Source organism: Panthera uncia, chromosome F2 (genome assembly GCF_023721935.1).
Source record: "Panthera uncia isolate 11264 chromosome F2, Puncia_PCG_1.0, whole genome shotgun sequence".
Classification (NCBI taxonomy): Eukaryota; Metazoa; Chordata; class Mammalia; order Carnivora; family Felidae; genus Panthera; species Panthera uncia.
In genome coordinates, this window is record NC_064812.1 from 53,747,594 (window position 1) to 53,774,785 (window position 27,192).

General features: G+C 39.1%; 1 long non-coding RNA gene across 1 annotated transcript; it reads left to right on the plus strand.

Moving 5' to 3' along the window:
* Nucleotides 1-1,751: 1,751 nt before the first annotated feature.
* Nucleotides 1,752-22,125, plus strand: LOC125924835 (uncharacterized). The gene is made up of 3 exons (XR_007458592.1): nucleotides 1,752-2,303; nucleotides 4,306-4,341; nucleotides 20,858-22,125. It is a non-coding gene; the product is annotated as an uncharacterized LOC125924835 (long non-coding RNA).
* Nucleotides 22,126-27,192: the final 5,067 nt, after the last annotated feature.

Genomic DNA, 27,192 nt, shown 5'->3' on the forward strand with positions numbered 1-27,192 from the left:
CCTAGTTACCACGGCCTCAAGGGCAATGCATGACTAGATAAATCCCTTTGGCAGTAATAAGATGGAGCCAAACCCATCCGAGAAAAATCTGTGATGCAAGAGGTGGCACATGGTGAGAGACAATCCTCTGGCAGTGTGGCCTGGGGTCTAGCTGAGCCAGCCAGGAAAGAGTCCCAGTCATTATCAGAATCTAGTGTAACTGTAAAATATGACCTAATTAAGAGGCGTGAGACTGTTCCCTCATACTTCTCTTAGAGCAATAAACAGAAACAACAACTACCCTCTAATGTAAGGCTAAAAATAGTAACTACCTTATAGTTATTTTAAATTAATTGATATACTCTCACTGTATCACCTTGGAAATTAGCAAGTGCCAAATAAATGGCAGCTATTGGTATTATCAATTTGCTTTTGACTCCCTAAGTAGGTTTTGGAAATCTTTTTTTCTTCTTCACAGGTGAAAGTCTCTCCACATAAAGTCTCAGGGGAAAATGAATTTTTTTTCCTCTTAAACCTTCAATTAATTTAGACTTTATTTTTCAAAAGCTTTAAAAAAATCCTCATAGTTCCAATTATCTCAATCTAATGAGTGAAAGGGGTTATTCAAATGTCTTACTGTAAAGAAATCTTAAGTTAATAGCCAGAAAGATGCCTGAAAAATAAATTACTTCAACAAATATTTATTCTATATGTATCTGTCAGGAAAATTCACTGTCCTCATGGGGCATACAGATTAGTAGCTGGAAAGACACTGAAAATTTCTGCAGATGTAATTATGATAATACTGAGAAGGAGAACAAATTGTTCTTGTTTACACCAAGACCTAAAGAAAAAGGTAACTATGTTAAAGTTGGGGCAGAGGGAGGTCTAGAGAGTTGTGGGAGATGACAGAGAAGGAACAGCAGTAGGGGCCTGGAAATTAAGCTAATGTACTCCAGGCAAAGTCCCAAGGTAAGAAGGAATGTGGCTTCTCAATTGCAAAGAACTGAAAGATCAGTTTCTGGAATGGAGAAAGTGAGGGAGAGAATGACATGTGATGAACCTCTACAACCAGACAGAAGGAAGATCACACACAACCTTGTAGGTATTAAGGATTCGAGCCTTTATCCTAAAGGCAATGGGGTACCATTAAAGAGTGTAAGGAGAGAAGTGACATAGTCACAGGTACTTTAGTGGGAAGGTGAAAGATGATGGTGCCTTGGACTTGCTGTGGTGACTGTGACAATTTAGGGAAGTAAATGGATTGAAGAAGTGTGTAGGAGATAGACTGGAAAAGTCTTGGTAATTAATGAATTGGAAGAGGGCATGGTAAGGAAAAGGTAAATAAAGAGTAAATCAATGATGATTTAACCTAGACTTCTGGCTCAAGCATCTGAGTGGATGGTGGTGGTCTTTACCAATACAAAGAATACTTGGGAAGATAAAATTTGGAAGTAGGAAGACATTGAGTTCTGTTCTAGAAAACACTGAACTTTGCATGCCTATCATGAAAAATCCTGTAGACATATCTAGTTGACCATTAGATAGACAGGAAGTTCTGGGAAAGGTCTTTGCTGGATATATGAATTTGAGAATCACCAGCATAAAGATGGAAATGGGAGACTCAACAGTTTCGTTTTTTTTAAGTTTATATATTTATTTTGAGAGAGAGAGAAAATGCAAGTGGGGGAGGGGCAGAGAGAGAGAGGGAGAGAGAGGGGGAGAGAGGGAGAGAGAGAGAGAGAGAGAGAGAGAGAGAGAGAGAGAGAATCTCAAGCAAGCTCCACACTGTCAGCATGGAGCCCAATGTGGGGCTCAAACCCACAAACCATGAGATCATGACCTAAGCTGAAGTTGGACCCTCAACAACTGAGCCATCCAGGTGCCCTGGGAGCCTCAATAGTTTATGATCTCCCCTAAGGAGAGTTTGTAAAGTGGCAACTAAAGAGCTCAGGTTGGAGTCCTTAGGAACTCCCAAATGGCATGAACAGCAGAGGAGAAAGAGCCATTGGAGGAAATTGAGAAGGGGCCACCAAAGTAGGCAGTCACCAGGAGGGTGTGACATCACAAAGCCAGCAAAAGAGGAGGTGTCACAAAGGGTGATCAGTTGTGTCAAACACTACTAAGAAGTTGAGCTTTAAGTCTGGATTTAAGAACACGTTAGATATAGCAGCATAAAAGTCTTTGTTGATCTTAATAGGAATATACTCAGATAAGTGGAGGCAACAATCTCTCAGGTAGAAGGTGAAAGGCCTCTTGAAGCCAGACCAGCCAGTTTTTGTAGCAGGCTCTGCTTTATTCCTAGAGTGGATCGAGAAGTCAGTGTGAGTGCTATGACTACAAGAAACCTACTTACATGGAAAAAAAGTTTTATAAGGGGAAATGGGTGCATATGGACAATTTATGTAGTGGCACTACAGGCAAATTTTATATTTATACTATTTGTGCAATACTCTATGAAAATATCTCTGGATATACTTTGGGGGAAAAATATTCCTGGAGGAAAAGGAATGTGGACACTGAGTTGGGATGTGAAGAATGCAGAAGACAAAATAGGTCATTAGAAATAGACTTCTTTGGACACGTCTGACCATAAGTGATAAAGCGTCAAAGCTGTCCTATATATATGGGAACCTGCGGTTAGGGAAGGTGTGAAAGTATTTAATACTGATTCATAAAAGCTGCAGAGGGCAAGATTCGAGTCCCAGGGAGAACAGAAGATGCAGAGAGCACAAAGCTCTGATAAAGACTTGGATGATTCAGACTAGGAAGGAGGGCCAGGGAGAAGAGGAAGACAGTCATCAGAGAGGTTTGGGGATAGGAAGTTGACAGTAATCTAGTCAAACCACTCTAGTTTCCGTGTGAGGTTGAAGGTGATGGGACAGCAGGTAGTCAAGGAGGTGAAGAGAGTGGAGAAGGGTTGGAATATGTTTCGAAGAGCTTTTTATTAAAGTAAGCATGGTTTGGGTCTGAGAAGCTTGTAGTCTTGACTTTTCATACACTTCACAACTAGGGACTAGTTGCCTTGACGTGATTTACATTATACTCTGGAGATCAATTAAGAAAATTATGTTAGTCTCAGAAAATTAATGATTGCAATAGAATATATAAAACACTAATTACTGTTAACATATCTTTTGATTCATTATATGTATAATTACATTTTAATGTTTGAAGTTCTATTTTTAAAACTTCACATAAACTTGCCACAATTTTATGTTGTGCCTGTACTAAGAATGTTGTTTTCATCAAAGTGAATTTGAGTGGATTTTGCCTCTGTCTTTTTGCAGTATTTTATTAATTTTCTGCCATATTCTAACCTATGTAATAGTGCATTGTTGTATATCCACTCTTTAAATGCTTTATACACTTTCCTACCCTTCTGAAAAAACTGCCCACTACTAAAACAATACCACTTTCTTCTCCCAATAACCTAATCTCCCCTTTATTTAACAGCAATAACTAAGATATATTGGTGACACATTTTTCAAAGTGTTATCATATATATTACCGTAGTTACCACCATTACAACACTGTGAATTATATACTTTAATCATTATTCTATAGATAAAGAAACAGATAACTTGCTAAAAATTACATGACTAGTAAAGAGCAAAGCTAGGATTTGACTTCAAATCTTTTGATCTTTCAGCTCAGTGCACTTAACTGTACTAGTGTTTCCCTAAATGGTGTATGAATAGACTTAAATTAAAATTTGGTAGATTTGAATAAAAACACTAAGTAAATAATAACAGAGATGGTATGCAGATTTGGCAAAATTCATAAAGATATGTGTGCATGAATGAAATTTTCCTAATCCTTATAGTCACTGAAAGATGAGCAAAAACCAGGGTAATTCTCCCATTTTAAGATAAAGGATAGGAGCACCTGGGTGGCTCAGTCGGTTAAGCGGCCGACTTCGGCTCAGGTCGTGATCTCGCGGTCCGCGAGTTCGAGCCCCGCATCGGGCTCTGTGCTGACAGCTCGGAGCCTGGAGCCTGCTTCTGTTTCTGTGTCTCCCTCTCTCTCTGCCCCTCCCCCGTTCACGCTGTCTCTCTCTCTCTCTCTCTCTCTCTGCCTTTCAAAAATGAATAAATGTTAAAAAAAATTTAAAAAAATAAGATAAAGGATAAGTCAGTTAAGGGGATGTGACCTTAGCTAGGGTAATATAGAGGTGTGCCTGTCTTCAATGAAACCTAATATTTAAATCCAACTGCCTCTCCTCTAAAAAAAAAATCAACAGAAGGGGAAATTATATTACAAAATGACCTTTCATTATGAGGATCTTTAATAATTATAGATAACATCTGGTCTTGGCTCTTACAGGCATTATCTCATGTGATCCTTCTACAATCATGTAAGGTAAGTACATTTATTAATCTAATTTTTCAGATGAGGAAGTGCAGTAAGAGTCAAACCTGTTGTTAAATCAATAAATTAAATGTATATAGTTTTGTGGAGTAGCAAATTCCACATAAAGCAGGAGCAATTAATGACGGCATCTAATGAACACTCTGTAAAGGTTCTGTTTCCTTTACTCTGTAAAGCGTTTGGGTCAGGAGACCCAGATTCTAACCCTGCTTCAACCTAACACCAGCTCAGTCACAATCCTTAGACAAATCACTTAAATTCTAGGCCTTATTTTTCCATATCTATAAAATAAAAAGGTTGAAATTTGCCTTTCCTAATGTTCTCTTTATTTCTAAAACTCTATACTTTTACTTTCCAAATTATTAATAGTATTTCTATGTGTCATGTCAGGAGTGCGTAGATTGCATAAGTTAGATGTATTGCTGAGGACCTAAAGCTAAAATCAAGAATTGTTCCAGTTGTTCTGATAGAGTGCCAACATTGTAATTTCTATCACTTGTCCTAAAAGAAAGAAACTGGGTTAACTGACCTATTTCAAGCAGTAGGTTTGGAGCAATTATTAAAGCATAGCACTTGAAGTGACAACCCAGAAAACAAACATTTTTGGAGCAACCATTCTAACAGGACATTCTAGGGGAAACAAATAAATAGTCTTGTCCTTAATAAGCTCGTGTACAATTGAGGAAACAAGATCAAACCCGTGAAAATTTAAATTGCTGATCAAAGTGTAGAGCTGGAAAGGCCCTTTGACCTCGTCTAGTCACAGATTCACAGAATGTGAGAGCTGAAAAGGATCTTAGTAATGGACGCACCTCTTTCCTTCCCTGTACCAACCCTCATTCATGGATGAGAAGACCAAGGGCCAGAAGAGTGAGATCACCTGTCTATAGCCAGCCAGTAAGTTAATAAAAGAGCAGGGATTAGAACACCATTCAAGAGCCACAGTAGGTGAGTTTGATTCAAGTGGAGAACTAAGGCTAAAGAATGGTTGCCAATTGGGATGTGTTGTAGAGGCCTTTCTGTATCATACCTGAACACTGAGAAGCCACAAGAGGTCTTTATGGTAGAGAAGGGTTCACTGGACAGTCAAGAAATGATTGCATGGAACACAGCTGTTAACAATTAAAAAAAATTTTTTAATGTTTATTTATTTTTGAGAGAGACAGAATGTGAGTAGGGGAGAGGTAGAGAGAGAAAGGGAGACACAGAATCCTTAGCAGGCTCTAGGCTTTGAGCTGTCAGCACAGAGCCCAATGCGGGGCTTGAACTCATGAACCATGAGATCATGACCTGAGCCGAAGTTGGACGCTTAACCGACTGAGCCATTCAGGTGCCCCATAGCTGTTAACAATTAAATTAAGCATGTCTCTGTATGCCAATGTGGAGCTATCAGCACATACTATTAAAAAAAAAAAAAGGAAAAAAGCAAGGTGTACAATAGCATGTATGTGCCCACGTGTGTGCAAATGCATAAAAATTCTCTGGACAGTTAAGTAAAAACATGCTTATTCTGTTTGCCTGCAGTGAAGGGAATTGGATGGCTGAAGTACAGGTGTAGGAGCTGGATAGATTTTTCTTTGTATGTTCTTTTGAACACTTTTATTTGGGACCTTTTGCATATATTACTTACATACAATCATCATTTTTAACAAAGACATTTTTGTCTGGCCTGGAAAGCTCTTTGGTTTTTTTAAATTTTAGATACAATATTTTTGTGGTAGACAATACCTTTTGGTAAAGTACTTGTCTGACTATAGAGTGATAGTATCAAGGTTAATTGTATAGTTACTGCTTCATTCATATTCAAAAAAGTTAGAAAGGGTGTGATATCCTGACATTAAAAGTTGATTTATTTCCCCCTGTGCTTACTTTCCAAGTAATGACTGCAGTTTTTGAAAGCGTGCCAGATACTGTCACACACAACTCAGATGGGAATCTAAACGCAGCCATATCCTCCCACAGCTGGCTGAGGACTCAGTGTGTGCTATATATAGCAAGGACAAATAAAATCAATCCTACTTTAAAAATGCAATTCATGAGATATCTGCAAAATAGTGGACTTGATACACATTCTGTAATGGAATTGGAAGAGAGGAGCAATACCCAGGTTGACCAGCCTTTGCCTTTCCTAGTTGTCTAGTTTCTAGAACATGATTGGACCCATAGCTCATCCAAATTCACTTAGCAAGCCCTGTTGTAGCAGGAGTAAACAGAATCTACAAACTTGCAGTTCTGTTCCTCCAAAGAAAGACCTTCCCAGCTGAGCTTTGCTTATGTAGAAACATCTGCTCCATCGAAGATCATGTTTCAGTGCTTTTGTGAATGCATTCAGCCTCATAATTTCATATTTTAGCTAGGTTTAGATTTTCTAGAAAGTAAAAGAGCATCTAGCAGATTTTTTTTATGTTTATTTATTTTGACAGAGAGAACTTGTGTGTGGAGGGTGGGGGGGGGTGGAGAGAGAGAGAGAGAGAGAGAGAGAGAGAGAGAATTCCAAGCAGGCTCTATCTACCCTATTAGTGCAGAGCCCGATTCGGGGCTCGAACCCATGAACCGTGAGATCATGTCCTGACCCAAGATCAAGAGTCAGATGCTTAACTGACTGAGCCACCCAGGCACCCCCTACCCAATGGGTTTAAACCCTTTTGGGGTAGCAGCAGCAGTAACCTGCTCTTCCAGAAATTCTGCCCAGTGACTTGCCACTTGGGGAATTTTCCTGGCTTTTGTAAACCGGAGTCAGACCCTGATGCTCACAAGTTTAAACTGATCTTAAGGAGTAAGTTTCAGATTGGCTCTGCCTTCATTCTAGCTGCTTTCAACCATAGTGGTGGTTCACAACTACCTAACGAGTTTTAGGGAAAATTCAGGTACCTGAGTCTTCCCTGTCTCTAAATCTCCTGAGCTGTAGGGAGCCCTGAGGAGAGCAGGAGGACAGTGGAGAGGATGGGGGAATAGTGGTGTGAGTAATAGGAACGTCCTGGAGAGTTGAACAGGGGGCAGCTCATTCATGGCCTCTAGATCATGGTGTGGATTTTCATCTTCAGTCTAAGAGCAGAAAGGAAATCATTGAAGTCTGAAGGAGAATTGCTCAATATATACTTGCTTTTTTAATCCACCTGGCCATAGTACAGGAACTTGGTGGAAGGGACAAAAGTGGATGGATATAGCCCATTTGGAAAACCAGCCATTGCCACCAACAGTGTACCAGTGTTCCTTTTTCTCCACATCCTGACTAATACCTGTTGTTTCTTGTGTTGTTGATTTTAGCCATTCTGATGGGTGTGAGGTGACACCTCTTTATAGTTTAGATTTGCATCTTCCTGATGGTAAGTGATGATGAACATCTTTTCATGTACCTGTTGTCCATCTGGATGTCTTCTTTGGAGAAATGTCTGTTTATGACTTCTGCCCATTTTTAATTGGATTGTTTGGTTTTGGGGTGTTGAGTTTTATAAGTTCTTTATAGATTTTGGATACTAGTCCTTTATCGGACATGTCATTTGCAAGTATGTTCTATCATTCCATAGGTTGCCTTTTAGTTTTGTTGATTGTTTCCTTCGCTGTGCATGTTTTTATTTTGATGTAGTCCCAATAGCTTATTTTTGCTTTTGTTTCCCTTGCCTCAGGAGACATCCAGAAAAAAGTTTCTATAGTCAACATCAGAGAAATTACTGCCTGTGTTCTCTTCTAGGATTTTTATGGTTTTAGGACTTACATTTAGGTCTTTAATCCATTGTGAATTTATTTTTGTGTATGGTGTAAGAAAGTGGTCCAGTTTCTTTTTTTTGCATGTTGCTGTCCAGTTCTCCCAGCATCATCTGTTGAAGAGACATTCCTTTTCCCATTGGATATTCTTTCCTATTTTATTGAAGATTAATTGGCCATATAGTTGTGGGTTTATTCTGGGTTTTCTATTCTGTTCCATTCATTTATGTTTCTGTTTTTCTGTCGGTACCATACTGTTTTGATTACTAAAAAAGGAGGGTGGTGGGGGTTAGGTTAAATAGGTGATGGGTATTAAGGAGTGCGCTTGTTGTGATGAGCACCAGGTGATGTATGGAATTGCCGAATCGCTATATTGTGCACCTGAAATTAATATTACATTGTTAACTAACTGGAATTAAAATACAGATTTTTAAAAAATCCAACTAGTATCACCTAGGAAAGAAGCAATAGAGTTAAAGAGGAGTGGATAGTTGGAGAGGTGTTTAGGAGGTACAACCAGTTGAGAGACATTGATAATTGGAGGATATAAAGGAAAAGGAAGGAGCTGAGAATAATTTCCAGATTCTTAGGTTTCTGACAAAGACAGGAAGTTATACATTTGACTATTCCTTCCTGGCCTGGGCTATGCCCTGGTGCTGGCTGAACTTGCCCCAGGGTCTGGCCTAAGGCCACTCCTGGCAGTGTTTCATGAATCAATGGTTCACCAGCCTGTTGTGTCCTAAAGGGCTGGTTGCCCACATAACCACAATCCTGGCTCCAAAGAATAATGCAGTCACAGGATCTTTTGTGCCTTGTCTTAGCTAGAGAATGCAGTTTATAAGTATCAGGAAGACCTTTTATTTAATCTTTAGAGACTCAATCACCAAGTGATATTTGGGGAAGTTTGTACTGTGTAGAAATTGAAAAGGCAAATATTCATAGAGTTTTTTCCTAATTGTTAAAAAGATAAAAGCTATTTAGAATTGTCTTCATTCAGTTATTTTACCTGTATATGTGTGTGGGTATGTCTGTGCATGTGGGTGTGTATGTCAGGCAGTTTTGAAAATATGCTTAATCGTTCATATTTTTTCTGAATTTCTGAAAAGCAAGCAACACAGTATCACCATGATGTGCATAGTTAAGAAAATGATTGTATCTTGACAGAGTAAGTGTGATTTTTAATGTGCAAATCAACACTCAACAATTAGTTGAGTGTAGACAGATTGGTCCTAGACCTCTACTCTCTTGATTCCATGGCTGATAAAAAGATTCTAAGAGGTTCAGCAGTTCAGGGGTGATCTTTCATAGCAGGAGTGAGGAGACTAAATTCTAGAGACTCCCCCTCTGAACTGCTACTTACTGTCACACAGTGTTGGATGAAGGCACATGTGACCTCTCAACTAAACCAAGACTGCCGGAAAGAACATTGCCTTTGCAGAGGAGACTATTTTATTTTATTATTTTTTAATTTTTTTAAATGTTTTCTTTATTCTTGAGAGAAAGAGAGACAGAGCATGAGTGAGGGAGGGGCACAGCGAGAGAGGGACACAGAATCCAAAGCAGACTCCAGGCTCTGAGCTGTCAGGTACAGAGCCTGATGTGGGGCTCAAACTCACAAACCATGAGATCATGACCTGAGCCGAAGTCGGCCGCTCAACCATCTGAGCCACCCAGGCACCCCAGAGGAGACTATTTTAAAGAACTTGACAGCAGGTACCTTGGGTCCTCTGTCTTACCTCTCTTTGTTAAAATGGGTTATACTAGTAAGCTGCCACTAATGAGGTGGTTTATCTGGTTTCATTGTCCCTAATTTTGTTACCTGGCCCATGTAATGTTGGCCCAAGCTTCCCCTGCTTAGAGGCATGGTAAAACCTTTATGTCTAGGAAAGCCCCACCCAAGAAGAGATTCTGCTTTCTTGAGTGTGGGCTCTGAGCCAGGCCTGTTGCCTGAGGTGCTGCTTTCTGTAACAGACTAATTTAGAAGCTTTAAGCCATTCTGTAATCTTATTTTCTGGCCCAGGTGGGCCAGAAACCATACAGAGAACTGAGATGAAACGAATAAGCCAGGAGAAAGAGGTAAAGACCTATTTCTCCATCCCCTAAGATGATCAGAATCTCTGTTTTAGATTTTACTTGCTTTTAGCATCCAACCACTAAGAAGGGTTTCTGGTCAGAAATAGACATCAGTTATCTAGCGTCATGGCTGGGAGCTGAGCTCTAGCAAAGCTCTTCACAGAAGTCAAAGCAACTGGGCTAAGATCAGTGAGGTGGGAGAAGACACAAACAGGTGGAAAATAGAGGAAGCGTGAAGCCTAATTTTCAGGGAGGAAGGGCAGAGTGTTCCCTCTCCTTCATATGGCAGTAGGCCCAACCTTGATGTCCTGCTCTTTCCCTTCTCTGAAGGGATCTCTCTCCTCACCCCCGCCACCCACCCCCTGGTACTTCAGGGGGGCACGTTTATCCACAGGGACCCCAAGTCTCTTCTCACTGCCCACACCCACAGGTTGTGCACTCAGATGCATGGTAGCTGTAGCTACTGCTTTAAAGAGACTGGTGTTGGGGTGCCTGGGTGGCTCAGTCGGTTGAGCGACTGACTTCGGCTCAGGTCATGATCTTGCAGCTTGTGAGTTTGAGCCCTGCGTCAGGCTCTGTGCTGACAGCTCGGAGCCTGGAGCCTGCTTCCAATTCTGTGTCTCCCTCTCTCTCTGCCCCTCCCCTGCTCATGCTCTGTCTCTCTCTGACAAATAAATAAACATAAAAAAAAAGTTAAAAAAAAAAAAGAGAGACTGGTGTTCCTGTATCCATTGCCTTTTAAATCCTATGGAACATTCTTCCTGATACCTTTTATTTAAATATACATGTAATAAAACACTTTTAGGTGCTAGTGTCTTATGTCAATTTGATTTTACTCTTGATGCTTTTTCCCAGCAACTCATAGAAAACTTGTTTTCTCTTCCTTCTTTGCCACCCCCAGCCACACCCCTACTCTCTGCTGCTGGTTTGACCTCAGCTGGCCACAGGCCAAAAAATGTGGGTGGGCAGGTGCCAGTCCCCGACTGCTAGAAGCTGTTGGGGCTGAGACTGGGGACTTCCGGGGATGGAGAGGGAAGGAGGGTGTAGCCCACAAACTTTCTCAAAGCTTAAGAGAGTTTTTTTTTTAATTCTGTTGAGAATATTACGAAATACTCATTCTGAATAAGTACAATATATGCTGCTCTTAGAAAACTCTCCAAAATATATACTATTAAGTGAAAATGCTGTTGATAACCAATTAGTAGTATCTAATTCCGTTGCTGTTGGTTTTCTTGGGATGTACATATATATACTTTTATAAGCACAAGATTTTTGAGGGGAGGGAAAAAATTGCTTACAGTGATTACTTCTGAGGAAAGGATTGGAGTACAACTTTTTATTGTACGTGCCTCTGTACTCTTTGAAATTGTTTTTGACCCTAGTGCATATATTGCCATTATAATAAAAAAGTTTAAATGTTTTTTTTAAAAGAAATGTTAATTTTCTGTCCCTTAGTGATTTACTGAAAGCTATCCATAAAGATACTAAATGGAAGTTGAGGCTGAATAGGCTGTGTGTATAATAAATGTATAATACCATTTTGAACACTTATTATATGGCATAGCTGTTATCATTACTTTATGTAATTATTTAATACGTACCAAAATCAAAGGAGGTAGTACAGTATAATCCTCAGTTTATGAATGAGGAAAACAGGTTTAGAGAGATTATATAATATTCACAAGGTCACACAGCTAGTTAGTAAGTTCTTGGAGCTGACCACTTCATAAGGGCAAGCTAAACATCTGCCTTGTCTACCAGACTCCCCACATCCTAGCAAATTGCCTGATACATAGCAAGAGACATGAATACATTTAGCAAATAAATGAATATCTGATATAAAGCCCATGCCATTTACTACGCTAAATCCCCCCCCCCCCCCCCCAGAGCTATACTTGGGGTAGGCAGAAGGCACTGTATCAGCATTATTTCCAGTGGCAGGTCCAGGTATTGAGTCAGAGAGGCATGAATAAAGACCCAAACCTAAGGTGAGCCCTTACCCCTAGCACTGTGCTCAAGTATGTTCCGTAGGACTGTTGTTCTAGATCCCCTCTCCCATTCGGGCAGTAAAAGACATTTTTGTTTATCCAGACTGATTTACTACCCTAGTATTTCATTCATTCATTCATTCATTCATTCCCTCATCAAATATTTACTGAGTATTGAGGATATAGCAGTGAAAAACACATGTAAGGCCACTTTGTACCTCTAGTATTTTGTCCTAAAGGAGGATATAACAAAGAATAAAAAACGAATAAATGAGAAAAGATCAGGTAGTTTAAAGAAACATGGTGTCATAATCCCAAATATTATCAAAAAATGTAGTATTTTTCTAAATATTTAAAAGTTATTAGATGCATGGGAATGCAAGCTGGTGCAGCCACTCTGGAAAAAAGTATGGAGGTTCCTCAAAAAACTAAAAATAGAACTACCCTATGACCCAGCAATTACACTACTAGGCATTTATCCACAGGATACAGGTGTGCTGTTTCGAAGGGACACATGCACCCCCGTGTTTATAGCAGCACTATCAACAATAGCCAAAGTATGGAAGGAGCCCAAATGTCCATCAATGGATGAATGGATAAAGAAGATGTGGTGTATACATATACAATGGAGTATTACTCATCAATCAAAAAGAATGACATCTTGCCATTTGCAACTACGTGGATGGAACTGGAGGGTATTATGCTAAGTGAAAGTAGTCAGTCAGAGAAAGACAAAATCATATGACTTCACTCATATGAGGACTTTAAGAGACAGAACAGATGAACATAAGGGAAGGGAAACAAAAATAATATAAAAACAGGGAGGGGGACAAAACATAAGAGACTCTTAAATATGGAGAAGAAACAGGGTTCCTGGAGGGGTTGTGGGAGGGGGAGGGGCTAAATGGATAACGGGCACTACAGAATCTACTCCTGAAACCATTGTTGCACTATATGCTAACTAATTTGGGTGTAAATTTTAAAAAATAAAAAATAAAATAAAAGTTATTAGATGAAAAAGATGAATTTAGATCCTTATCTTACACCCTAACCAAAAAATGGACACAAAAGAGATCAGAGTCCTAAATATAAGCATAAAAATTACAAAATTTTTAGAGGAAAACATAGGAAAAATATCTTTGTGAATATGGCTTAGGCAAAGACTTCTTAGATACAATACAAAAAACACAATACATTAAAGACAAAATTAATACATTGGATTTTATCAAAATTAAAGGCTTTTGTTCTTTAAAAGACACGCTTAAGAAAATGAAAAGACAAAAAAAGAAAATGAAAAGATGCAGAATGTAAGAAAATATTGCAAATATTGTAAATCATGTATCTCATAACTTATATCCAGAAGATAGAAACGATTATAGTTCAGTAGTAAGAAGACAAACGATCCAATTTAAAAATGGGCAAAAGATTTGAATATATGTTTTACTAAAGAAGATATAAGAATAGCTAATAAGTTTATGAAAAGATGCTTAACATTATTAATCATTAGGGAAACTCAGATTAAGACCACACAAAATACCACTTCACATCCACGGGAAAGGCTATAATTTAAAAGACAGGGGCACCTCGGTGGCTCACAGTTAAACATCCAACTCTTGATTTTGGCTCAGGTCATGATCTCACAGTTGTGGGATCGAGCCCTGAATTGGGCTCCACACAAACATGGAACCTGCTTGGGGTTCTCTCTCTCCCTCCCTCAGCCCCTTTCCTCCACTCATGCTCTTTCTCTCTCAAAATAAATAAACATTTAAAAAAATAAAATAAAAATTAAAGACGGATAACCACACTGAGACACATTATAATTAAATTGTCAAAGTTTAAGACAAGGAGAGAATCTTAAAAGCAACAAGAGAAAATTAACATGTTACATACAGGGAATCCCCATAAGACTATCAGCAGATTTTCAGCAGGCCAGAAGGAAGTGGCACGATGTAGTCAAAGTGCTGAAATGCTGCCAACCAAGAATACTCTACCCAACAAAGTTGTTTTACAGAACTGAAAGACAGAGAACATTTTCCAGACAAGCAAAACTGAAGGAGTTCAGCACCACTAGCTTGGCCTTACAAAAAATGTACCTTCTCCAAGCTTGGACCTTCTCCAAGCTAAAATGAAAGGACGCTAAGTAGTAAAAGGAAACTGTATGAAAGTATAAATCTCACTGATAAAAGGAAAATATGGTTAAATCCAGAATGCTCTAATGTTGCAGTGGTGGATAAACCACTTATAAACCTAGTATGAAAACTAAATAACGATGCATTAAAAATAACTATAATTATATATTTATAATTATAATAATTTGTTAATGGATACAAAAGGTAAAAAGAGATAAATTGTGACATCAAAAACCTAAAGCTGGGGAGTAGAAATGTAGTGCTTTAGTATGTGTTCAAAGTTAAGTTGCTATCAGCTTAAACAGACTATTATATATATAAGATGTTTTATATAAATTTCATGGTATCCACAAAGCAAAAATGTTAAGCAGGTACACAAAAGATAAAAAGAAAGCAATCTAAGCAGACCACAATAGAAATGATCAAATCACAAAGAGAGGAAGACAAGAACAAAGGAATTACAAAACAGCTGGGAAACAATGAAAAAAAATGGCAATAATAAGTCCATACCTATCAATTATTACTTTAAGTGTAAATGGACTAAATTTTCCAATCAAAAGACATAGAGTGGCTGAATGGATTAAAAACCAAACCAAACACACACACACACACACACACACACACGCACACACACAAAACAAGATCCAACTATATGCTGCTTGCAAGAGACTTACTTCAGCTTTAAGGACACACATAGACTGAAAATAAAAGGATGGAAAAAAATATTCCATGCAAATGGAAGCCAAAAGAAAGCAGAAGTAACCGACTTATATCAGACAAAATAGACTTTAAGCCAAAGACTATAATAAGACACAAAAAAGGTCATTATATAATAATAAAGGGGTCAGTCTGAGAAGAGGAACAGACCCAAAGGGAGAGTAGACAGCAAAATAATAGTAGAGGACTTCAGTGCCCCACTTTCCACAAAGGATAGATCATCCAGACAGAAAATTAACAAGAAAAAAATTGGACTTAAACTACATCTTAGACTATTTGGACTTAACAGATATTTACAGAACATTCTATCCTATAGCAGCAGAATACATATTCTTCTCAAGCACACATGGAACATTCTGCAGGATAGATCAAATGTTCTGCAACAAAACAAATGTTAATACGTTTAGGAGGACTGAAATCATATCAAGCATCTTTTCTGACCACAATGGTATGAAACTAGAACTCAGTTCCAAGAAGAAAACTGGGAAATTTACAAATATGTGGAAATTAAACAATATGCTACTGAACAACCAATAGGTCAATAAAAAAGTCAAAAGAGAAATCAAGGGGCACCTGGCTGGCTCAGTCAAAAAGCATGTGACTCTTGATCTCAGGGTCATGACTTTGATATTGGGGGTAGAGATTACTTAAACAAATAAGTATTTTTTTAAAAGAGAAAAAAAAAAACGACTTTAGAGAAAAAAATGGAAATACAACATAAAAAAGTTATGGGATCTAACAAAAGCAGTTTTAAGAGGGGTGTTCATAGCAACAAATGCATAGATTAAAAAAAAAAAGATCTCAGGGTACCTAGATGGGTCAGTCAGTACAGCACACAACTCTTGATTTTAGGGTTGTAAGTTTGAGCCCCGTGTTGGATGTAGAGATTACTTTAAAAACCAAAATCTCAAATCAACAACCTAACTTTATACTTTGAGGAACTAGAAAAAGAAAACTAAGCCCCAAATTAGTAGAGAGAAAGAAATGAAAATACTCTGGTTTCTCTTCAGGTCATATAAATCTTGAAAGATTTTACTAAAGAAAAAAAGAAATAAATGAAAGAGTAAAAAAGACAATAGAGGGGCACCTGGGTGGTTCAGTTGTTTGAGCATCTGACTCTTGATTTGGGCTCAGGTCATGATCCCAGAGTCCTGGGATCCAGCCCCACGTCAGTCTCCATGCTGAGCATCAAGCCTGTTTAGGATTCTCTCTCTCTCTCTCTCTCTCTCTCTCTCTCTCAAATAAAAAAAATTCCTTAGAGACAATAGAAAAGATCAATAAAACTAAGAGCTGTGTTGTTTTTTTTTTTTTGAAATAGACAAACCTTTGGCTAGACTTACTAAGAAAAACAGAGGACTCAAAATCTGAAATGGAAAAGGCATTCCAACTCATAGCACACAAATGCAATGCATCATAAAGAGACTACTATGGACAATTGACACCAACAAATTAGACAACCTAGAAGAAATGGATAAATCCCTAGAAACACACAGCCTACCAAGGCAATGATGAAGAAATAGAAAATCTGAACAGACCAATTACTACTAAGGACATTGAATCAGTAATCAAAAATCTCCCAACAAACAAAAGTCCAGGAACAGATGACTTCAATGGGAAATTCCACTAAACACAGAAAAATTAATACCAATTCTTCTCTACAAAAAATTAAGGAGGGAGGGTGCCTGGCTGGCTCAGTTGGTGGAACATGCAACTCTTGATCTTGGGGTTGTGAGTTCGAGCCCCGCATTGGGTATAGAGATTACTTAAGAAAAATAAAATCTTTTTTTTTTTTTTTTGAGAGAGAGAGAGAGAGAGAGAGTGTGTGTGTGTGTGTGTGTGTGTGTGTGTGCGCGCGCGTGCATGCATGCAAGTAAGCCAGTATGTGGAATTAAACAATATACTACTCTCTCTAACAGGGAGAGGAGAGAGAGAGAAGCAGGGCTCACCCTAAGCAGGGCTCAAGCTCACCCGATGCAGGATTTGAACCCACGAACTGTGAAATCATCACCTGAGCCAAAGTCAGATGCTTAATCAGGTGCCCAAGAAAAATAAAATCTTAAAAAAAAAAAAAATTAAAGAGGAAGGAATGCTTCCAAACTCATTTTAAGAGGCCAGCATTATCCAGATATGAAAAACAAATAAGGACATTCCAATAAAAGATAATTATGGCCAATATCCTTGATGAATATAGATGCAAAAATCTTCAACAAATTATTAGCAAACTGAATTAAACAATACATTAAAAGGATTATATACCATAATCAGGAGGGATTTATTCCAGGGATGCAAGCATGGTTCAACATCCACAAATTAATCAATGTGATTCATCACATTAACAAAATGAAGGATAAAAATCTATAATCATCTCAATAGATGCAGAAAAAGCATGTGATAAAATTCAATATCCATTAATGATTTTTAAAAGCCTCTCAAACTGGGTAAGGGGGAATATACCTCAACATAATAAAGCCTATATTTGACAGGCCCACAGCCAACATCATACTCAATGAGGAAAAGCTAAAAGCCTTTCCTTTAAGATCAGTAATAAGATTCTTGCCACTTTTATTCAACATAATACTGGAAATTCTAGCCAAAGCAATCAGGCAAGAAAAAGAAAATACATCCAAATTGAAAAGGAAGATAAAAAACTCTCTATCTTCAGATGCTGTATTATGTAGAGAAAATTCTAAAGACTCCACCTGTTAGAGTACTAATCAGCTAATTCAATAAAATTATAGGATAAAAATCAGTTGTGTTTCTATTCACTAGTAATGAACTATCAGAGAAATTAAGAAAACAATCCTATTTATAACTGCATCAAAAATAATAAAATACCTAGGAATAAATTTAACCAAGGATGTGAAGGGCCTATACACTGAAATCCATAAGACATTAATGAAAGAAATTGAAGAAGACACAAATAAATGGAAAGATTCCATGCTCATGGATTGGAAGGGATATCTGCACTCCCATGTTCATTACACCATTATCTACAACAGCCAAGATATAGAAATGACTTAAGTATCTGTCAACAGATGGATGAAGAAAATGACATAGGATTATTATTCATCCAAGAGAAAGAAGGAAATCGTGCCATTTGCAACAAATGGATGAACCTTGAGGGCATTATGCTAAGTGAAATAAATCAGAGAAAGATACTACATTTCATCCTTTACATGTAGAATCTTAAAAAAAAACAACTTTTTTTAAAAGTGTCAAACTCATAGAAACAAAGTAGCAAAGTAGTTGCCAGGATCCGAAGGGTGACAGAAAGAGGAAGTAGGTAAAAGGATATAAATTTTCAGCTATAAGATGAATCAAGTATGAGGATCTATAGTTGATATCACCATATTGTGTAATTGAAATTTGCTAAGACAATAGAACTTAAATATTCTCATTAAAAAAAAAAAAAAAAAAAAGTGAGGTGGTGTACCTGGCTGGCTCAGTCAGAAGAACATGCAACTCTTGATTTCAGGGTCATGAGTTCAAGCCCCATGCTGGGTGTAGAGATTACTTAAATAAGTAAAAACTTAAAAAAAAAGTGAGGTGATATGTTAATTAACTAGATGGAAGAATCTTTTCAAAATGTATCTATATGTATCGAATCACCATAATGTACACCTCAAATATCTTACAATTTTATGTCAATTATGTTTCAATAAAGCTGAAAATTTAAAAATAAAAGTATAAACATGAAAGATAATAACATAAGTTGACAAAAATATGAAGATAAGCACATACATTGTTCTTCTTCTTATCTTGTTGAGAATATAAAATGGTGCGGCCACTTCAAAAAACCGTGGCAGGTTTTTTTAAATGGTACATATAACTTTACCATATAATCCAGCAATTCTATCCCTGGGCATCTAACCAAGAGAAATGAAAGCATTGATCACACAAAGACTTGCACAGGAATGTTCTCAGCAGCATTATTCATCATAACCAAAAAGTGGAAACAATCCAAATGTCCACCAGCCTGTGAAGAGGTGAAGGAAATGTGGAATAGCTACACAATGAAATACTGTTCAGCAATAAAAAAATGCAAAACTGATACTTGCTGCAACATAGATGAACTTCAAAAACATTGCAGAGTGAGAGAAGCCAGTCGCAAAAGACCATGTATTATATAATTCCATTTAGATGAAATGTCCAGAATGGTCAAATTTACAGAAATAGAAAAGTAGATCAGTGGTTGCCTGGGGCTTACAGTAGGAATGGAAATTAACTGCCAAATGGGCAAGTGAGGTCTTACCAGGGTGATGACCCAAGTTCTAAAATCAGATCATGGTGATAGTTGTACAACCGGGTACATTAACAAAAGATAATTGACTGTATGTTTACAACTGGTGAATATTACGGTATGTTATAATACCTGAATAAAATTATTAAGAAAAAAGATCTCTGAGGACTTTGGGCCAAGATGTCACAGTGAGTTCCCTCTCTTGAAACCAGCCCCATCACTCAAGAGCAAATTAAAACAAAAAGTTCAAAGCAAAAATTTATTAGAAAAAAAATTTTTTAATTCATGATAGAACCCTGTCTTAAGGAGTTACTAAGTAGATCCCAGTAAGAATTTAAAGATTTGGTTTTTAAGTTTCCATTCAGTCATTCACTAGCCAGATAAATGAAGAAGTCTTCCAGTTGGATTTCCAACTACGTTTTCTTGATAGAGAGGAAGGGGGAAGGGATGGATCCCTGGGAATGAACACTGTTTACCTTCTGAAATGTGTTCCTTCTTTCTGCATGTGATGCTTTTGTCCTTACTGACTGATCTCTGATCTGCTTTTCTATCATCCTCCCTGACTTATTTTAATTGGCCTCACCCTTGGTTTGATTTTCTCTTTCCTGTTTGCCCCATCCTTCTACACACAGACCAGTTCTCCTCCCTAGTTAATTTGCCCTTGTTTTCCAGCCCCGTTTCCATTTTCACTGTGCCTCCCTGCCTCTTCTAGCCCTTCTTCCTAGTCCTCCTTGCTAAGTGGAGAACTAGAGATAAAGATTCCTGTCCATTCCCTTTGGAGTCCTGTGTGGTTCTGGCTGGTGGTAGGTGCTGGAATGTGACTTCAGCACATTCCAGTCAACCCGAACCTGGTTAGGGAAGAATGAGCCCTTGCACAATTAGGGGGGAGTGTTTTATGGCCTGTTATTGTTACTCTTACATTGTCAGACTTTTCAAAGAAACAGAGGATTAATTATTGACAAAGTTGAGGTGAAACTTTCACTAAAATGCTTTCACACTTAAGGGGAAAGGAGACCTATAAACTAAGCATTTCGAGGAATTAAAAAATAAAAAGTGTCTCCCTTTTTATTTTCCTTTTTCTTGAATACTCTAAAATTAAAGGAAAGAAAGGGTCTGTTGGAGAGGGAACTATTAGAACTTTTAAAAGTATACTTAGTTTTTATCATCTTTTTTCTAGCTACAAATAGAAATATATAAATGCATAATAAATTTGTTTTAAAGTCTGATAAATTTTTTACAGCCTATAGAGGGACTTGCATGAATAATTATAAATTTCCCTCAGTTCCAGTGTGCCTGTGTGAAAAGAACATTCCATAAGAGAGAGATTATAATCATTGGTGGTAATTACACAAAACTCTGAGTCATTAGATGCTATTAATTGTCTGAAATATAACTAGAAGAAAAATAAACATCGGGAGGAAATCTAGCATGACTACAATTAAGTTTAATTATGATTCCTCCAGTCTATAGGAAAAATCTCCAAGTCAGTGTTTCAAAATTGATTCAATTAACTTTTAAGTAACTTTTTAGTAATGTTTAAATAGCTTTTTAGTTGTTTAACCAGCTAGCAATCTTTGTTCTTTATTTAGCTGGATATGACTCCAAAACTCCTTTTACCCTATGTTTTCTGATACCATTTTTTTTTTTTTAATCAGTGGTGTTCATGCAGTTAACATTTGATAGGAATCCAGTCAAGTAGAACCCTTCTACCAGAGCTAGCTGCTCCAAACATCACGCCCAGGCAAATGGCTGCTACATCTGAACCAAAGGCTAGGACCTCGATCCTTTCTCAGCAACGTCTGACTTGTCATCTGCCTCATGAGCCATCTCCTCCCATCACCCTGAGCTCCACACACCCAATCCCCACATCCTCACTTCTTCCTGCCCTAAGTAAATATACCCATCCCCCAATTTGGGGTCCTTCCCAAGTTTGAAACAATCTGCGTGATCCCACCCTTCCTGCCAGCCAGGCCACCTACAACATCAATTCAAGTCCTGTGTGCCTCACCTCTGAAATGTCTCTCATCCTTCCCCCTGCCCATCCTTCCTTTTGATTTCCTCTCTCTGCACCGCCTGATATGTGTGCCTCAGTTGTTTCCCTGTCAGTCATCTGACCTTTAGTCTCTGTCCACTTCAGTCTACCACCAGCCACTCTGAGACCTCAACACTCTCTCACAAGCTCATGCACCGTCACGCTCCTGGCCTTCAAATCTCTGTGAGGCTCTTTTTGCCTGGTGAACAACTTAACCTCCTGTGCACGGCATCCAAGAACTTCTGGGCCCTGGATACATTGTTGTTCCAAGGTTACATCACATGAATCTACTACAGAACTTTCTGCTTCAATCAGAGTAGGCCACACACACCTTGCCCCAAAAAAGTCTGTGTCGTCCCCACACCTTGTTTTTGCCTTCTCTACCGGACATAAGCCTTTGTCAAGCATCTCTATCTGCCGGCTTTGACCTGCTTTGAACACCCTTTCCCAGGAACCATCCCAGAAGAGCCTGTCTTCAGCAGGGAATGATTTCCAACCTTGCCTTCATTCTTTGAGCAATGAGCTTAAACTTCTCTTAGCATGATATTTTATTTTTAGAGCCATACCTTTATTCCCTAAACAGAATGAAAACTCCAGGAGGACAGGCAAAATGTTTTCTTCCTCTTTTGACATAATAGACAACAAAATACAGTGGAAAGAATATGGGTTTTAGAGCCAGCAAGTATGACTTTGAATCCTGACTCTGCTACTTACCGGTTCTTACCTTGACCTTACCATACCTTAACCACTCTGAGCCTGTTTTCTCATCTGTAAAGTGGGGGTGATGCTAAGTAATATGAGCATTAGCCTTTAGTGAGAATAAAATGATATAATGTATATATTCAAGATATATCTTTCAAAAAGCATTTGTTTTACCACTTCTCTTTATATGTTAGTGTCTATACGGTGCCTTATACGTAGTAAATGCTCAACTATGATAAAGGCAAAAAGGAGGTTGAGATCTGTCTGACTTGGGTTGGTACCCTTGACAGTGCTATCCTGCCCACAAATAAGGCTGTAGCCACCCCAACTACATGGCTGTAACTGTGTTCCAGTGGGCCCGCATTCCAGCCAGCATAAGTGGTTTTCAAACTCTCTCAGAGTTTCTGATTTATGTGGTACGGGTGCGGTCAATTAAAAGCTCCCCCAGCAATCTGACTGTGTAGCTAGAGTGGAGCATTACTGGCAATCCCTCAGCTTGGTGATTTGCTAGGGGAAAAAAAACTGCCTGGTTTTGGTTTCAGTTTCATTTTAGCTCCTTTTTCTCTGTTGCCCTCACTACAGACCAGCCCACCTCAAGGTACTTCCCAGGCCCAACCTGAGCCTAGGCTAGAACCTGTGCTCTGGGAAATTAGATAATCAATGAGAAACATAGGTCAAAAACACAGAGGATGTCTATCAATGAAGAAGCAATGTGTTCATATTATTAATGAGTTTTAATACAGACTTTGTAGCTATTGTCTGGTAGCCACTGAAGTAATACTTGCCACTAAATTGACTGTAGTGGATGATATGTATTGATATGTGTGTCCTTCTCTGTACTCACGTAACGTTCCTGTTGTATCAGTCAGCATTTGGAAGGAAAGAAAGGGAGAAGAGGGGACTAAAAAAGTTTCAAGCTATCTTTGAACTTCAGAGTACAGAAGGATCACCTGGAGCCTTTGCTGATCATGCAGAGGACCCAGCGGTGAATCCTGGAAATACTTGAGTTCAAGAGAGTAGTTGGACCAATAGTTACAGTGATAGTTGAAGTTATGGGGAAATCTCCAGAGTGATAAAGGAAAAAGCAGCCAATAAAAGAGAATAGAAAGGATCTATAACCAAGGTACTAGAAGAGAGAGAGAGAGAAAGAGAAAGAGTAGAGTCCTTGAAGCCATGGATAAGAATTTCCAGATAAGTGGTCACAGGGCTGAAATGCAGATTCCTGGGCCCCACTCCCGGAGATTCAGATTTATCAATTTGAGATGGGACCCAGAAAGCTACACGTCTCACAGTATACCTGAATTTGATGTAGATCCGTTTTGAGAAGCACTGGTACATTTTGTTTTATAGGTAAGTGAAACCTCCCCTCCAACAAAATGCTTAACGTAAGTTCATTTGATGTCTAGTTTCTCTTGTGTATTTCTAACATGGACCATATCACATGGGAGATAACACATTATCTTTTATTGCCCCAAAACATGGCTAACATTAGAAGAAACTTACATTCATTAAATCAATTCAAGTTAACATCAGGATAACTTTAACTTCCCCTTCCTCTCATTACACCTGCAAAATCCACAAATGCCCCCATCAGTCCAAGAGGAGTTCTACTCCAGTGGAGGTGGGGAAGGGTAATTTTCTTTGATGGTGTACAGGATTCAGAAGTTTAGCAAACAAAAGCACAGATGTGACACACATAGTACTGACTACCTTTGCACTATTAAAAATAAAGTCTGAGGGGCTCCTGGGTGGCTCAGTCCATTAAGCAACTGACTCTTGATTTCGGCTCAGGTCATGATCTCATGGTTGTGAAACTGAGCCCTACATCAGGCTCTGAGCTGGGTGTAGAGTCTGCTTAAGATTCTCTCCTCCTGTCCTCTATGCCACTTGCTCACGGTCACACTCATGCCCTCTCTCTCTCTCTCTCTCTCTCTCTCTCTCTGTCTACTAAAACATTAAAATAAAATAAAAGTAAAGTCTGAGATGGTAGATACCATAGCAAAGGAGGGATCTTTCATTCTTGCCTCTATTCAACAAATATTTATTCAATACCTATTCTGTGTCAGGTACTATTGACAAGAGATATGAATACAAATGGCACTACAGTGGCAATCATATAACAATATAAATGTATCAGATAAATTTATATAATGTAATATGTCAAATATATTTTTTCACTTTAAAAAATAAGTGAGTAATGTTCCTGCTCTCAGGGGGTTTGTGTTCCAAATAAGTCAACAATTCCCACAAACATTTATGGGGTGCATTCTGTGTAGAAGGCACAGAGCTAGATATTAGATGAAGAGGGTTGGGTGAGATGCTGTCTTTGGAAGTGATGATAGCCAATTACTCTAAAGGCATTCATTTCTTAGGTACTCTGCTAGGTTCTTCAGATGCAGAGATTAACATGGGCTGGTCCTGACCCCTTGGAGTTGGGAGTACCAGAGATAGTTAAACAAGTAACTCTAATACAACGTGGAGATATACATGGTGTGTTTTGGGAGCGTGGGCCAGCTAAAGATGAAGCTGGAAAAATATATTGGGTCCAGACTGTGAAGACATTGAATGCCCTGGTGAGGGACTTGGACTTAACTTTGTAGGCTGTGCAACTTTGGAAGGTCTTGGCTTGAAAAAGTGGCATGATCAGACTTGTGTTCTGGAAAGTTACCTGGAGACAGGCCAGTTAAGAAGCTATGATAATAGTCTAGGCAATGGATAATGAAAGCCAGAGCTAGGGTTGTGACAGTGCAGATGAAATGAGAAGTCACATTCAAGACTTCCAGAATCAGAAATGGCAAGATACATAAGAGGAAGGATGTGGGGGTGGAGAGGGCAGAGGAAGTGAAACTCCTAAGACCTAGCTTGGGTGATTGTGTGCACAGGGAGCCTATTAACCAAGCTAGGAAATAAGGGAGGAGAGCTCAGTCTGAGGCATGGGAATGAAGGTAGAAATAATGACCTGTTCCAGTTGGCTAACTGTGAAAGGGTCCAGTTGGAGGAATTATGAGCAGTTAGAAATACAAGTCAGGAGTTCAGGAGCAAAGTTGAAACTGGACATGGAGATAACAAGAAGAGATAGTTGAAATTATGGGAAGAAACTAGATGTTCAAGGGGTGAGTAAGGTAAAAGAAACCAATGAAAGAGACCATACAGTATCTATCGCCAAAATAGCAAAAGTAGAATAAGATGGTATTTGGGGAGCCATGGGGAACAGTTTCCAGAAAAAACATAAGTGGTCAAATGTGAGAGCTCAAGAATAAATATGGCTCACCTTTGATTATCTCATCTCTCTCACGATTCAAGCATCATCAATGTGCTGATGATTCCTCTTTTTTGATTTTTAATGTTTTATTTTTAAGTAATCTCTACACCCAACATGGGGCTCAAATTTATGACCCTGAGATCAAGAGTCACACGCTCTTTTGACTGAGCTAGCCAGGAGCCCTGAGGATTCCTAGTCTATATCTCTCATCTGGAGCTCTCCTCCAACTTCTGACTCTTTTATTCATCCATCTAAACAAAATGTATAGACTATCCTTCAGTGGCCCAGACACTATGATTGGAAGACAGCGTTCCACAGGATAGTCATGATCTTGCTCTCTAGCAGCTCCCAACACAGAGACTTACAGACACACACCAATGTGATAAAGTCTTTGAGAATATATAGAAAGGGTCCCTCACCCAGCTCAGACTTCCTGGAGGGAGTGACATATGAGCTGAGACACGAAGGAGAACAAGTTAAATAGAAAAAAGGGGAGGTGGAGAGTTCTCAAATCTGGAGACAGAGAAGGCCAGTGTTTTCTGTAAATTGGGGAACTGTAATGCAACAAGGTGGGTCTGGGTCATGAAGAGAAGACAGAAAAAAGAGCTTTGAAAGGGTATGAGTTATAGACTCGTAATAGTAAACACATAATACTATAATACCATGTACACTTAATATGTTTTGAGTATTTGATTTGCATTGACAAATCTTTTTTTTTTTTTTATTTTCATTTTTTAATTTATTTTTTGAGAGACAGAGACAGAGTGTGAGCAGGGGAGAGGCAGAGAGAGAGGAAGTCACAGATTCCAAAGCAGGCTGCGGGCTCCGAGCTGTCAGCACAAAGCCCGACACGGGGCTCAAAGTCACGAACTGTGAGATCATGACCTGAGCCAAAGTTGGATGCTTAACCAACTGAGGCACCCAGGCACCCCTGCATTAACAAATCTTTATGATAATCCTGGGAGGTAAGCACTACTAGAATCCCCATTTATCTAATGGCAATAGCGGTTCATTGACAGGTTTTGAATTGTGGAATCGGTGTAAGCAGGATGTTCCTACATGAAATATGGAAGTCATCATTAACGCTCTCCCAAGCCAGCCTCTCCTCCATTCTTTGTCTCAGCCCTGGCACCACCATTATCCCAGTCAGTAAGCTGGAAACTGGGGAATTCACCTTTACTGCTCACTTCTAACCACTTACTAAGCCTTGCCAATTTGACCTCCAGTTCTTTCCCTCCCTTTCACCTCTTAGATTCAGAACCTCCTGTCTGTCAAGGAGGCTCTGCCCCAGCCTCTTTGCTGGCTTCTGACCTCCTCACGGTCTGTCCCCCTTCTTTAAATCTGCCTCTGTCTAAAATGCAAACGTGACCACACGAGGCCTCTACTTTGAACACACCATGCCTTCCCAGGGCCCATGAGTGGCTGGTAGCCAGGACATTCCCATTGTTAAAGTGGCTCACTTCCAAGACAGTGCCACACCATCTGGGTGACATGTTAACGTCTGGAGTGTAACCAGCACTTACTCCCTGCCAGGCTGCGCCCTCTGCCCTTGTGTTAACTCAGTTCTCGCAACAACTGTACACGTGACAGTTGGGGGAAACTGAGGCACGGGAAGGTGAAATAACTTGTCAAAAGGATACAGAACTAATGGGACTGGGATATGCACCTGACTCCAGGGTGTGTGCTTCTAACCCCCACTGTACCCTGGGGAGAGTAGAGAAAGTCAGGCCTAATGAGGTGTGGGAGGAAAGAAAACGAAATGAAGCCTAAAAGAGCTTTGAGACGATTCTGCTGTGACAGCTGCCGCGTGTCCCCTCACACACTTGGAGAACCACACGTGTACAAAGTTTAGCTTTTCCACGTGGCCCTCGAGTACCTTTTTGACTCCTCTGTACTCAACTGGCTGTGTGGCCCTTCAGTTTTGCTGCCCTGTGTCCAGTGCCCAGCCCTCGGCCTGAGTGTACCTGGTGGTGTGGCCCTCCCTTCCTCCACTT